This window comes from Ursus americanus, chromosome 21 (genome assembly GCF_024610735.1).
Source record: "Ursus americanus isolate L20-20 chromosome 21, mUrsAme1.1.p, whole genome shotgun sequence".
NCBI classification, from domain to species: Eukaryota; Metazoa; Chordata; class Mammalia; order Carnivora; family Ursidae; genus Ursus; species Ursus americanus.
This window is the reverse complement of record NC_142147.1, coordinates 45,434,731-45,449,799: the sequence shown is the minus strand read 5'-3', so window position 1 is coordinate 45,449,799 and position 15,069 is coordinate 45,434,731. Positions and strand designations below refer to the sequence as shown.

Sequence of the window (15,069 nt, the reverse complement as noted above, 5' to 3'; positions counted from 1 at the left end):
GAACGGTGCCACTGTGGACATTTGCATGCAGGGTGGCCCTCTCCATTGGGAATGGAAAGCTGGTGTTCAGTTTCTGCCTTCAGCCTGAGGCTCTGGAAGGACAGGGCCAGCCTTCCCTCCCAGACAGTCCTCACAGGCGGCATTGAAGATTAAATGAGACAGTACGGACAGAGTGGCTAGAACAGGGCTTGGCACCAAGTGAGTACCATTGAAGTGTCTGACAATAAATAAATCCTGGGACGCCTGGGAGGCTCAGTCGTTAAGCGTCTGCCTTTGGCTCAGGTCGTGATCCCAGGGTCCTGGGGTCGAGCCCCACACTGGGCTCCCTGCTCAGCGGGAAGCCTGTTTCTCCCTCTGCCTGCCTCTCTCCCTGCTTGTGCTCTCTCGCACTCTCTCTCTCTGGTAAATAAATAAATAAATAAATAAATAAATAAATAAATAAATAAAATCTTTTTAAAAAGTAAATAAATCCCCCAGAAGGTGAAGTCACTGTCCTGAAGGCAGAGCCTGACATACCAGAGCCCAGTGACTCCCAAGGCTTAGCTCTTGACACTGGGGTGCCGTGGAGAGGGGATGCTGTCCCATCAGCCCCGTGCTTTGGTTTTCCTCCTGTCCCATGCTGAGGAGCCACTCAAGGCATGTCGGGAGTGAGAGTATTTCACGGAAAAGGGTGGGAGGGGTAGCTAGCTCCTATGCCCGAGAGGATGGATGTGGGGACAGGGGGTCCCAGTCACCCAGTCAGCTCCCCTTCCCTGTTCCATCCTCTCTGTCTCAACCTGAGGCAGGTGCTTCATCTCAGTGCTCAGAAGAAGGGAGACTGGGGTCTGGGGTGGGTGAGGGGTTTACTGCATCTCAGGTTATGGTCTTTAGACAGTCTGAGCTACACCTTCACAGCTGAGGGATGGGTCATGGTTGACATCACACGTGGAGCTAACCAGTGTTCCTTCCCTTCCCTACTGGGGCCACGGACAGTAAGATTCAGGCTCAACTGGGGCAAGCGGCCAGAAGGAAGCTGTGGAAGCTACACTCCAACTTGTTATTTATTTATTTTTAAAGATTTTATTTATTTATTTGTCACAGAAAGAGAGAGAGCACAAGCAGACAGAGGGAGAAGCACACTCCCTGCTGAGCAAGGAGCCCGATGCGGGACTCGATCCCAGGACCCTGGGATCATGACCTGAGCCAAAGGCAGATCCTTAACCAACTGAGCCACCCAGGCATCCCTATACTCTAACTTTAGGAGGAAAACAGGGCATTGGTCTTTCCTTCAAGGGTTCTGGCCAGTGGCTGAGCTGTGTGGGATTGAAGTTGCTCAAGAGCAGCTGATGGAAGAAGAGTCCAGGGATCCTCCAGCAGGGATGAGATTGGGTTGCTGGCACTAGTCTCACGGGGAATCAGTGAGTGGAGGGTGGAGCAGAGAGAGCCAGGTAGAAACTAAGGCCTTTTAGGACCTTGCCTTGGAAGTCCGGCAGTGTTACTTCCTCTGCATTCCATGGGCCAAGGCAGCTAGGAATTCCACCCAGATTCCAGAGGAGAGAAAAGAGATGACAGTGCATAGCCAACAAATCACTTACTTAACAAACAGGTGACCATGAACAAACATGCACCTATTTACAAATTACTGTTTAGTGTGCTTGGTACTTTACACTGTGTAAGAGACTTTGCCTCTTGTCAATAATTTGTTTTAAAGCACGGAGCAGTTTATTTATCTTTCCAAAATATAAAGTGTTTTGCAGTTTAAGAGGACTTTATAATTACAAAGGAATTTGACATGGACAGATCGTTTTGCATTTAAAAATATTATTTGCCTTCTAAAGGGATAAAGAAAGGGGGGTAATCAGAAGGGGGAATGAAACATGAGAGACTATGGACTATGAGAAACAAACTGAGGGCCTCAGAGGGGAGGGGGGTGGGGGAATGGGATAGGCTGGTGATGGGTAGTAAGGAGGGCACGTATTGCATGGTGCACTGGGTGTTATACACAACTAATGAATCGTTGAGCCTTACATCGGAAACCGGGGATGTACTGTGTAGTGACTAACATAATATAATAAAAAATGAAAAATAAATAAATAAATAAATAAATAAATAAATAAATAAATAAATATAAAAGGAAAAAAATATTATTTGCCTTCTGCAAAACTCTTTGAGGTATACAGAACTCCTTGTTGTTTACAGAACATTTTGTAGTTTTTAAGTAGCTTGACATTTACAAAGCACTTTACCATTTACAAAGATTCCAGACGGCACATGGGATAGAGTATTTGTAAACACTGTGTGTGATTTGTACAGCATTTTGTTACATAAAAATTTTTCTGTTTACAAAAGATCTTAGCAGAGTGTCAGGGTGCATTGTAATAAAGTGATTTTTCCATTTACAAAATGCATATTTATTATTTCCTTTGTAACATTCACAGAGAAGTTCCCATTCGCAGAGGGCTTTATTTCTACCTAAAGAACAAGTCTAAATAGAACAGCACTTGCTGAAGGCTTAAACGTTTCCAAAGCAGTTGGGGAGCAGTTGACAAGCCCTCCAGCTTTCATCTGATACTAAGGTGGGGATTATGTAGCAAACCAGGGAGATGTCCCTGACCTACTGGAACTGACATCAAGTAGGGGAGAAAATAAATAAACAAAATCATGGCACACAGTGATAAGCGCTATGAAGAGAGCTCAGAACTGGCGAAGATAGGAAACAAATAGGAAGAGGTGGGGAGCTAATTTAGAGCAAATGTTTTCAGTCACAGAACACTGCAAAAGACACCCCCCAACAACTGGCCATCTACAAAGTGCTTTCCTGTTTACAAAGCACTTTTGAAGTCATCGTCACACTTGACTCCTCAGATACCTCTGGGAGATGAGTAAATATCATAAACTAGTCTTGATCCTAGAGGATGTTCTCTAGACCAACCCTGTATCTCAGACATTAGGATCTAAGGACGGAGGTGGTTATCCAGTATCTCAAAAGAGATCAGTAGGGTGGGCAAAACTTGGAATCCAGGATTCCAGACTCTTCATGACTTCCCCCGCTCCATCACAACACATGTTTACAAAAATGAGCTGAAATTAAAAATCAAAGGAATGTCCATGTAGGGCTTTTATTCATACAACACTTGATTTCACTAAACAGTGGCTATCTGAGACCTGGCTTTTGATCTTATTGGTTAGAGTATGGAATGGACATGCACTCAACCATTTGGTACCAATTTTTCCAGACTCACCAGTCCTTCTAAGGCTTTCTTGGAAGGCCGCTCCTTGTCAGTGAGGTTCCCCAAGACTTACTTCATCAAGGAGAAGTACAGGAAGAGGTTTACGAGGTGATTGGCCTGCTCACCCACAAACATTTGATGACCTAGAAAAAATGTCTGAACTAAAGCTGTTCCTCGTGAGATCCAGAGACCCTGTAACATCCCCCTTGTTGAAGTGCTTTGCCATCCCAGTAAGTCTCAGTTTTAGCAATAAGTCACCCCCATGACAAGACTAACTCGGGCCAGGAAAGCTTGGAATGAGGGTCTTTATCCTGAGAGACTCTGTTGTTCACTGACGTGCACCGAAGGTTTTCTCCCAGGCTTTCTTTGGAAGGAGACTGTGTAACTCTCCTAGGATCGCTCAACCCCAGGATACACTCTACCTTGACCTCAGTCCTTTATGGTTTCACTGTTGTGAGAAGTTAAACATCTTCTCTCTTAGCCTAGATGAGGAAGAGACATTAGAGGAGGATCTGGTCTTTATTCCCGTCTCTTGAGGTAAGCAGATCACCTCTACCCTCCACTCATAGGGACTTGGTGTTGGGACTGACCTCTCCTACTGGACCAGGGAGAGGCACTGGGCCTTTGTTCCCTATTTTTTTCCCTTATGGGACACAAATGGACAAATTTTACATATAAGAAAGAGATGAAATATGATTTAAAAAATATATATCTAGTAGTTGTTCCTGATTCCTGAGACTTTGTTAGTCTAACGAGATGACTCCTGGGCCCTGAGATAAGATGGTGGCTGGTCAACCAGAATGACCAACTATATGATTAGGGAATTGGAACTTCAAGCTAGTCTGACTTCTGGGAGGGAGGAGATGGCTGGAGACTGAGTTCAATCAAATGACCAATGATTTAATCAATCACTCCTGTATAATGAAACCCAGGCAAAAATTGGTTTATCATCACCTGGGTGATGAATATACTGGTGTGCTGGGAGGGTGCCCATATTCTGCAAGGAGAGGGCACGGAATTTCTGCATCCCTTTGCTTTATTTGTGCTTTCCTCATTTGGCTGTTCTTGAGTTGTGTCCTTTAGAGTAAAACTAGTCCTAAGTATAGTGCTTTCCTGGGGCACCTGGGTGGCTTGGTCGTTAAGCGTCTGCCTTCAGCTTAGGGCATGATCCCAGGGTCCTGGGCTCCAGCCCCGCATTGGGCTCCCTGCTCACTGGGAAGCCTGTTTCTTCCTCTCCCACTGTGCCTGCTTGTGTTCCCTCTCTCACTGGCTGTGTCTCCCTCTATCAAATAGATAAATAAAATCTTTAAAAAAAAGGTATAGTGCTTTCCTGAGTTCTGTGAATTGTTCTGGTGAATTAGTCAATTAATGAGAAGGTTGTAGGAACCCCTGAATTTGTAGCCAGTTAGGCAGAAGCGTGGGTGGCCTCGGGATACCCGAAACTTGCAGGTAGCATCTAAAGTGGGAGCAGTCTTGTGGGATGGAGCCCTTAAATCTGTGAAATCTGACCCTAACCCTAACCCCAGGCAGTTAGTGTCAGAATGGAATTGGATTGCAGAACACATTGTTGGTGTCAGAGAATGGATGACAAGACAGACACAGGAGCAAAGGGAGTGTGTGAGGAAAAGAATTGGGGAAAGAGGACAGAGAGGAGGAGAGGCAAAGGAAAGGGAGGGCAAGACTAGAAGGAGGGGGAATAGTGGGTAATAGTGTGACAAAGATACACAGGAAGATGGTGAATGAATGAATGAATGAGTGAATGAATGAAATGAACTTTTATGTGCCAGACAATGTAGTAGGTGTGTTCATATGGTTTGAGAGTGTATATCTATCTATCTATCTATCTATCTATCTATCTATCTATCTATCTATCTATCATCTATCTGATTGTGTGTGTATTTATATATATATAAATGTATATATATATATATGTATATATATATATATATATGTATGTATCTATAAATGCCAGAAAATCTTTTTTTTTAAGACCTTAATCCAACTGAAAGTCTGGAGTCCCTCAGTCCTTTTGGAGCTCAGGCTGATGGGGGAGCAGCTACTTGAGGCATGCTCCCCTGCTTCAGATGATAGCCGCATAAGAAGCTACCCAACCTGGGTCGCCTGGGTGGCTCAGTTGGTTATGCGTGTGCCTTCCGCTCAGGTCAGGATCCTGCAGTCCCAAGATTGAGCCCCACATGGGGCTCCCTACTCACCAGGGAGTCTGCTTATCCCTCCGGGAATACTCGTGGGCACGTTCGCACGCTCTCTCTCTCTAAAATAAATAAATAAAATCTTAAAAAAAAAAAAAGAAAAGAAAAAAAAGAAGCTAACCAACCTGGCCCAGCCAATTTAAAGCACCTGCTTGCATTCGGTTGGTTAAAGCAAGTCACGTGATCAAGCCCAACATCAGTGGGGCTGGGCTATATATTCTTCCCCAAATGGAAGGAATTGCAGATGTACTTGGCAAAGGATGTGGGTGTATAGGTTTGTAACAGAGGAGTGAAAATTTGGGAACTACTTCGTCTCTTTCAGAGAGTAAGGCTCTTTCCTTACCCAGCCACCATAGAGCCAGAGGGCAAGCACCTAAACTAATCTAATCTATATTCATCAAGTGCTCGTTCCTTGGACTTTGAGTCTCCAGTGATTGACAAGGAAGGATAGAATATTTGGAGGTTAGCCATCAGCACCTGTGGATTCCATGACTCATTTACAGCCTTCCAAGCCCTCTTTCTCTGCTCAGGATAGCAGAGTCAAGCCTATCACCTGTACTAAGAGCTTCTGCCTCTTCTTGCCTCTAGAGCGACTCTTCTCCAAGGGCCCACACTTTCCACCAGTTCCGCCTGTACATTACTTAGAGTATCCATTCTTCCTAAGTCATCCAGTAGTTTATTTTTTTAAATCCATACATTCAAACATTCATTTAAGCCGTCAGCAACATGAGTTCTGCCAGAGTCCATCTTTGTAGACCCCTTCCCCTCAGGTCTTTCTTGCTACAACAGTTTTAGGGACCCTGGAGGATTCAGTACTCAGGAAAGAGTCCAGAAGATACTTGGAAAAGTGTTACAGAAGGGAAGACACCGGAGTCTTAGTATTTGCCTCTGAGAAAAGGGCTGGTTGGTTCCTTCTGCATAAGTTTCCACAATTTATATCATGGGACCCTGTTCCCTCACCCAAAGTTTCCACATCTGCACCAAAAGAGGGCAGCTTTCTAGAGGCTGAATGGGTGGTCAATGAGATTGACAAAAATCTGGCCAGAGGAACATTTTGAAATTATTCCCCGCTCCTAGTCTTTCCCAAAGGGATGTGTTAGGCAGTCATATAATTTTTACTATATTACTTCACCTTCTTGGCCACAGTGGTTTGGACTAAGGATGATCTTCTGACACGGTGAGAGGACAAGGAAACAATCCATGGGTTATATCAACCAAATTCTCTTTTTTGACACTATGAACCCAAAGTCACTTTGCTTGAGTAAGGCACAATGCCAGGGAAAGCCAGAGACACATTCATTCTATAGTTTGTGAGTTCACATTAAAAGCCATTTACAAAGGGGCGCCTGGGTGGGCTCAGTCGGTTACGTGTCTGACTCTTGGTTTTGGCTCAGGTCGTGATCTCAGGGTCATGAGATTGAGCTCCATGTCAGGCTCCGTGCTCAGTGGGGAATCTGCTTGAGATTCTTTCTCCTTCCCACTCCCTCCTCCTCTGCTCCTCCCCTCATTTACACGTGCATGCACTCTCTCTTTCTTTCTCAGATAAACAAGTAAATAAATTCTTTAAAAGCCATTTAGAAGAAGTTGATCTACGGAAAGGGGAATAAGTAGGCATGTTGAGTGAAGCAAAATAGGCTATGAGTCCCCAGAGAGAGAGACTGAGATACAGCCTTAATTCCCATAATGGGTTCCATGAAAGTACTTTCTGTATTTTCACCTGCATTTCCTTAACTGGCGTAATTAAAAGGGAGAGTATTCTAGATGGGTCTTGCTTCATCAGCAGCCCAATCAGACCCTTCATCCACCAGACTCAAATAGAGACAAGTCGGGAAGTCCGACCTATACTCAAGAGAAGGGGCATCAGACTCCAGTTCCGACTGGAGGAGTGTCGAAGTGTTCAGAGGCATTTCTAAAAACCAACATGAAGTTGAAAAGGTTTGGGAGGGAAAAGGAGGTCGCGGGCCGCTGTTCGTGGTGCTGAGGAGTGGTGGCCTCTCTGCCAGCTCCAGGAGGAAGAGTGTGGCTCTTCCTCCTGGAGCTGAAGAAATGGGGAGACTTCCACAAACCTCCAAGGCGTCCGATGCTGCAGAGGAAGGAATTCTATGGAAAGAGAAGGAAGGGCGCCTGAACAGAGGGAGAAACAAACGCACAAAAGCTGTGGAGGTGGCAGCTTCACAGAGAGCCAGGAAGAAGTAGAGCTTCACGTTGACACCATCTTCCAATAATTGCTCCTATTAAGAGATAACGTATTTTTTCTCACTGGGGGTGAAGCTCTTGTGCCACTGTTTTGGTACAATGTGTATCTATCGTTTGTTTCGGCTCTCCCAGCTCCCATTCCCCCTTCTTCAGGACTTAGCTCCGGGTATCTCCCCATCCCTACTGGATGAAATATCTATTTGGGGGCTGATCAAGTTGCCCGTGCAAGTTCCCCTGGGCCACATGACCCACACGACCCCATCAAGTACTCCTCCCTGGACTTTGGATTTTGAGTGGTCGAGTGATTCAAACAGGAGAACCCAGACTCCTGACCATGGCTTCTAGACCTAGCCAGAGTCATCTTCTACTGCATCCCACATCAGGCACCACACTCCAGTCCCACCGGCCTCTCTGTTTCCTGAACCCCAGATGCCCTTTCAGGCTGAGAGCTGCTGCACCTGCTGTTTCTTTGCCTGCAATTCTCTTTCCTCTTTATTTCAATTTATATTCAATCCTAAGATTGAATCAACGTATTTAACGTAGCCCTCCAATTAAATTACTTTTCATTTCCTCACTCTGTTTTATTTTCTTGGTTACGCTCACTAGCCAACACCTTGTTTCTGTGGTGCTTTGTTTATTGTTTACTTCCTCTACACTATGATGTCACTCCCTACGGCATCTGCAGGGCCTGGCCCATAGTAAGAGCATATGGTTTTTTCCCCTTTGATCTATTAATGTGATGGCTTACGTTGATACATTTCTTAATATTGAAACATCTCCTGATTTTAATTTTTTTTTACTCGTTATTTTTTTAGAGAGGGAGAGGGGAGGCGCAGAGGGAGAGGGACAGAGAGAATCTTAAGCAGGTTCCATGCCCAGCATGGGACTCGATCTCATGACCCTGAGATCATGACCTGAACCGAAATCAAGAGTTGGACACTTCACCAACTGAGCCACCCGTGTGCCCCATAAACCACATTTCTTTCTTTCTTTCTTTCTTTCTTTCTTTCTTTCTTTCTTTCTTTCTTTCTTTCTTTCTTTCTTTCTTTCTTTCTATGACTTTATTTATTTAGGACAACCCCGTCGGGTTCTCTCCTCCTTGGGAGCTTTGTACTATCACTTTGCTATCACTCAAAACCTATCAAACCTTGCTTTGCTGCCCACCAAAAAAAAAAATATATATATATATAATATATATATATAAATATATATATATAATATATATATATAATATATATATATAATATATATATATATAAATATATATATATATTTGAGAGGCAGAGAGAGCACAAGCAGGGGGCAAAGGGAGACGGAGAAGCAGACTCCCCGCTGAACAAGGAGCCTGATATGGGACTCAATCCCAGGACCCTGGGATCATGACCTGAGCCGAAGGCAGATGCATAACTGACTAAGCCACCCAGGAGCCTGTAAGTCACGCTTCTTAACTAAACAAATAGGAGGGACGCCATCTATGCCATGCTGGAGGCTGGGGGATGCAGCCGGAGGAGGCATTGCCACAGCTGTACCTGAACACCCCCTGGGAGTGAACCCAGGGGAGAATCCTGTTCTCTTTCTGCCTGGCTTCTGGAATAAAAACTGACATCTTTAGGGGAAAACCCTTGGATTCCTCGACAATTTGGGAAGGAGAGGTAAATACTGGATTCTTGCTAATATAGGCATGTGAGGTCTCAAGTGATTAACTAGCATACAAAGATGGTGTACTGTGTATGTTTTGCCCAAATTAAGCCATTGACGCCCTAACCACCAATGTGATGGTATTGGGAGATGGGGCCTTTGGGAGGAAACTAGGTAGTTGTTTTTTTTTTTTAAGATTTTATTTATTTATTTGGCAGAGAAAGAGAAAGAGCACAGGCAGGGGGAACAGCAAGCAGAGGGAAAGGGAGAAGCAGGCTCCCCACTGAGCAGGGAGTCCAACGTGGGGCTTGATCCCAGGACCCTGGGATTATGACCTGAGCTTTAGACAGACCCTTGACTGAGCCACCCAGGCATCCCTGGAAATTAGGTTTAGTTGAGGTCATGCGGGTGGAGCCCCCAGGGTGAGATTTGTGCACTTATAAGAAGAGGAAGTAGAACACCTGGGTGGCACAGTGAGTCAAGGGTCGACTCTTGGTTTTGGCTCAGGTCATGATCTCAGGGTCGTGAGATTGAGCCCCAGGTCGGGCTCTATGCTCAGTGCGGAGTCTAGTTAAAGACCCTCCCTCTCCTTCGGCCTCTCCTCCCCATGTGCACACTCTTTCTCTCTAAAATATATAAATGAGGGGCGCCGGGGTGGCGCAGTTGTTAAGCGTCTGCCTTCAGCTCAGGGTATGATCGCGGCGTTATGGGATCGAGCCCCACATCAGGCTCCTCTGCTAGGAGCCTGCTTCTTCCTCTCCCACTCCCCCTGCTTGTGTTCCCTCTCTCGTTGGCTGTCTCTATGTCTGTCAAATAAATAAATAAAATCTTAAAAAAAAATAAAATATGCAAATGAAATTTTTTTTTTAAGAAGAGGAAGAGATAGCAGGCGCCATGTATCCTCTCTCGCCATGTGACGATAGAGGGAGAAGGCAGCCATCTGAAAGCCAGAAGTTGCTCATTGAGAAATGAATCTGCCAGCACCTCGAGCTTGGACTTTCCATCCCCCAGAACTGTGATAAATAAATGTTTAACCCAAACGGTCTGTGGTTTTGTTGTGATGGCAGCGGAGCTGACTACAATGGGCACCAGGCTCATACCCTAACCTGGTGAAGTAGGCCAGGCCACTGTGGTTTCGCTGTACCCACTGGGCATGTTTGTCTGCATGGTGATGGTCGAGTTTCCACCTGTATCCTAGCTACCCAGTTTACCTAGTCTCCCATGTTTCCTCTTTACTGTGGCTTTACAGTTTACACGGCTTAGCTTATGAAAACAGAAGAACACAGAAGAGATATCCTTGGCAAGCTCTCCTGGGCTCACCTGCATCCACTTGGGCCATCACGGTCCAGGCCAAGGAAAACTGGAGGCATCTGAAGAATCTCAGAGGTCTTAGAAGCTCCCGACATGGTTCCATTTCTGACTCCCTCTCCAGGTTCTGCCTATGGTTCTCTCCGTGGTGTATGAAGTGGACGTGGCACACAGCAGCATGAAAGACACGTGACAGATGGCCAGCAGGTGGTAGGCGTGTCCTGAATGTACTTCTTAACGCATCCACAACGTTGGGTGCTGTCCCAGAGGAACACGCTGTTCACTTCTGTCTACTTAGATGACTGTCTTCATACAGTTCATGGCTGTTGCAAGTTGAGTTCTTTGGGAAGCAGACTCCGATACGGAGTTTTATGTGTAGGGTATTTATTAGGGAGTGTTACTGGGATCAGCCAACAACTGTAGAAGGGAGAGAAGGAAGCAGGAGTGGGTGGAGGGAGACGTTGAGCTCTGTTGAAGATACAGCACCAGCCTTGGCCAACTCCATGGGTGTGTGGAGCAAACACAGACTGTTAGAATTGCCCAGCATCCCCATTATTCACTGAGGTGGGCTGTCCTAGGAAGGGCGTGACCTCGGGTGAGGTGAGAATATGAAGCAGACTCTGCACTGAGCACAGAGTCCGATGTGGGGCTCGATCTCACAACTGTGTGATCATGACCTGAACCGAAACCAAGAGTTAGACGCTTGACCGATTGAGCCACCCAGGTGGCCCGCCTCTCTAATTTTTATAGAAAGTTTGATTCAACATACGTTTTCAGCAAAAAGGCAATATACAGGAGAGATTGCTGTAGACTGCTGCTATAGACACAAACACGATGCTGGAAAAGGAGGTAAAACAAATGGGATTTACTGATTCTATTTTCCTGCACTTGAACCTAGACAGGCAGTCAGCATTAGCTCCAAAGGAAAGGAAAACAAAGCAGAGACTGAAATAACAACATAGAAACGAATATCAGCATCAATGAGATCACTTGCCAACTCACCCAATGTAATAATTTGAAAATTATTGGGGCCTTGAAAATAGATGCTCAAACCAAAGCTTTCCCATGAATGTTTGCAGCAGCTCTATGCACAATAGGCAAGAAGTGGACACAACCCAAACAGCCATCGACAACAAACCGTGGTCTATCTGTACAATGGAATAGCATTCATCCGTGAAAAGGCACAAAATTCTGATTCATGCCACAACACTGAAATGTGTCAAAAGCCTTGAAAACATGTCAAGTAAAAGAAGCCAGTCACAGAAGACCATATATCATAGTTGACCCTTGAACCACGTGGGGGTGAGGGGCACCAATCCATATATAACTTTGACTTCCCCCAAACTTAACTACTAATATTTACTGTTGACCAGAAGTCTTAGCGATAACATAAACAGTTGATTAACACATATTTGGTGAGTTATATGCAGTATATATTGTATTCTTACAGTAAAGGAAGCTAGAGAAAAGAAAATCTTATTACGAAAATTACAAGGAAGAGAAAATACATTTGCAGCACTGTATCGTATTTATTGGGAAAAAAATCCACATGTAAGTTGGGCTTGCAGTCCAAACCCGTTGTTCAATGATCAACTGTATATGCTTTCATTTACACGAAATGTCCAGAGTAGACAAATTCATAGAGACAGACCTTAGACTAGTGGTTGCCAGGGGTTGGGGAAGGGACTGGGGAGCCGCAGCCTGATGGGTTTGGGATTTCCACTTGGGGTGGTGAAACTATTCTGGAACTAGGTGGTGATAATGGTAGCACAGTAGTGTGACTATAGTTAACGTCACTGAATTGTACATTTTTGAGTGGGTACAATGGTAAACTTTGTGTTATGTGCATTTTGCCAAAATAAAAAAATAAAATGATACTAAAAACTTATTGGGTCCTATGATATCCAGCACTTCTCCCCCCGCGGCCCCTGCCAGCCTCTCCCTTCCGCGGCCTCACGGTCGTTCCCCGCCCCCCGCCCCAGACCCAATGGCCCTTTCACTTGGGGGAAGGCAAACCCCAGAGAAGGATGTCGGGTATGGGACTTCTAAACATCAGGGCACAGCAAAGACGGTGGTGCTTCCTTGGGGAAATCCTGGCATCTCCAACCCAGCCGCCCCAGCCTCCCAGCCTCCCCAGCCTCCTTCCCGCCGCCCGGGCCTGCTGTTGCAGCCCTCCTCCTGCAGGGGGCGCACCAGCCTGGGGTTAACCGCTGTGTAGCGAGCTCACCAGGCCCCAGGCCCGAGGTCCTCCCGCTTGAGCTGCAGTCCCGCGCACCCCGCCACTCCTGATTCCGCTCTCTTCCTGGCGGGGCCAGATCTGTGTGTGGCTGGGGAAGGGGCCAGCCTCGGCCAGTATTGGCCGTTGTTTTGTTTCTAAAGGAAACAGTGTCAGCAGCATGAGCCAGAACTGAGATTATGAAATCAGAGGTCCTGCCTTGTCGGGAATGGGCGTGAGGAGGGGGGAGAAGTGCAGGAGGGATGGGGAGGGGTGCGGAGATATGAGGGGGGTGCGTGGGAGCAGGGAAGAGGAGCAGGGGAGGAGGAAAAGAGAGGGTCAGCTGCCTTCACCCCTGCCCACCTCTCCAGCCTCAGGCCTCCTCACCTCTCCCTAGGAACGTTCCAGTAGCCTGCTGTCTGTTTTTAAGTTGTCTGTCCCTTAGTATTTATTGTGAAGCAGCGGGGACACAGCAAAGACAGACAGCCGGGGTTCGTGCCCTCACAGAGCACACAGTCGGATGGGAGAGACAAACCTGCCCGCAAGAGCAGAGGGGTAGGGGCTGGGATGGTCGGCACGGGCAGAGGGGTTGGGCCCAGATGGTGAGATGTGCGGGGGTTTGGACACCCAGCCTCTCTCTGTTCCTCAGTGCCCTCCTGTCTCCTGTACCCCCTCCCTCCTGTCACTGTCCATCTCCTTCCTCCCCTGGTTTCCTCGGAGGTATGTCCTGAGCTGAGTGGCAGTTCGCTCCCATCCTCCCCAAGCACGCCTCTCTCAGCCGGGAAATGTGAGGCTGGGATGAGAGTCCATGAGTGTGTGTCGGCAGGAGCGACACCCGGAGAGAGGGCCAACAGCTTGGGGAACAGCTGTCTCTCCCACCAGGGACACTGGGAGGGAGGCTCTGGGCTGCCCAGGTCACTGCTGTGTTCCCAGCACCCAGAACTGTAATATTCTGGTGAAGTCTAAGGAAGGAAGTTTCCCTCCCAAAAGTATTTCCAGTCTGGCATTCTTTACTCTGTTAATTCACCGTATTTTGGGATCTGGTTTCTTTCTTTCTTTCTTTCTCTTTCTTTCTTTCTTTCTCTTTCTTTCTTTCTTTCTTTCTTTCTTTCTTTCTTTCTCTTTCTTTCTTTCTTTCTTTCTTTCTTTCTTTCTTTCTTTCTTTCTTTCTTTCTTTCTTTCTTTCTTTCTTTTAAAAAGATTTTATTTATTTGACAGAGAGAGACAGCCAGCGAGAGAGGGAACACAAGCAGGGAGAGTGGGAGAGGAAGAAGCAGGCTCCCAGCGGAGGAGCCTGATGTGGGGCTCGATCCCAGAGCACCAGGATCACGCCCTGAGCCAAAGGCAGACGCTTAACGACTGTACCACCCAGGCACCCCTGGGATCTGGTTCTTAACCTTTGTTCTAGTGTGTGTGTGTGTGTGTGTGTGTGTGTGTGTGTGTGTTTCTTTTTTTTGTTTTGTTTTGTTTTGTTTTTTAGCGTCTGTATCTGTGCCTGAATTCGAATCATCCAGTGCTGTGAATTGGAGCGAGTTTCTTCAGCTCTTTGTCCCCATCCAGTCCCCTCCTCCAAGGCCTGCAGAGGAAATTAACTGAGTTAATACTAAGGAGAAGGCAGAGAGAGCCTCTAGTGGTCTAAAGGGAGCATTACACATGAGTTTGTTGTCCTTGACACTGGACAAAGATTTAGTGAGCACATACTACTTAATAATGTAGGCATAGGGGCTACATGTAGCAAAGAACATGAAGATCGGGGCGCCTGGGTGGCTCAGCCAGTTGGGCAGCTGGCTCTTGATTTTGGCTCAGGTCATGATCTCAGGGTTGTGAGATCGAGCCCTGACTCAGGCTCTGTGCTTGGTGGGGAGTCGACTTGGAAGTCTCTCTCTCTCTCCCTGTCCTTCTGCCCCTCCTTCTGCTCACAGTCTTGCGTGCTCTGTCTCTCTCTTTCTCTCTCTCTCAAAAATAAGTAAGTAAATCTTAAAAAAGGAAAGAACATGAAAATCAAAATCCATCCCCTCGTGAAGGCTGTAAATGCTAGCGGGTGAGGCTGACAAAAAGCAAGCAGCCTACTGAATAAATGCGATGACGTCAGTGAGTGATAAACACCACGAAGAAAATTAAACAAGGAAATATGTTGGATACTGACTGATGGGGGCTGCTAGAGAGTGGGTGGTCAGGGAGGACTGCTTTGAGGAGGTGACTTCTGAGAGTCAGCGTGGAAAGGTGTGGGCAGAAGTGATGGGGTTGTGGAATACAGGTGAGGTTCAGTGGGGTGGAGTCCGGAGCCGACGAC

General features: G+C 46.5%; 1 long non-coding RNA gene across 1 annotated transcript; it reads left to right on the top strand.

Moving 5' to 3' along the window:
• Positions 1 to 8,901: 8,901 nt before the first annotated feature.
• LOC148108275 (uncharacterized) lies at positions 8,902 to 10,291 on the top strand. Its single transcript, XR_015728114.1, has 2 exons — positions 8,902 to 9,267; positions 10,125 to 10,291. It is a non-coding gene; the product is annotated as an uncharacterized LOC148108275 (long non-coding RNA).
• The last annotated feature ends 4,778 nt before the right edge of the window (positions 10,292 to 15,069 follow it).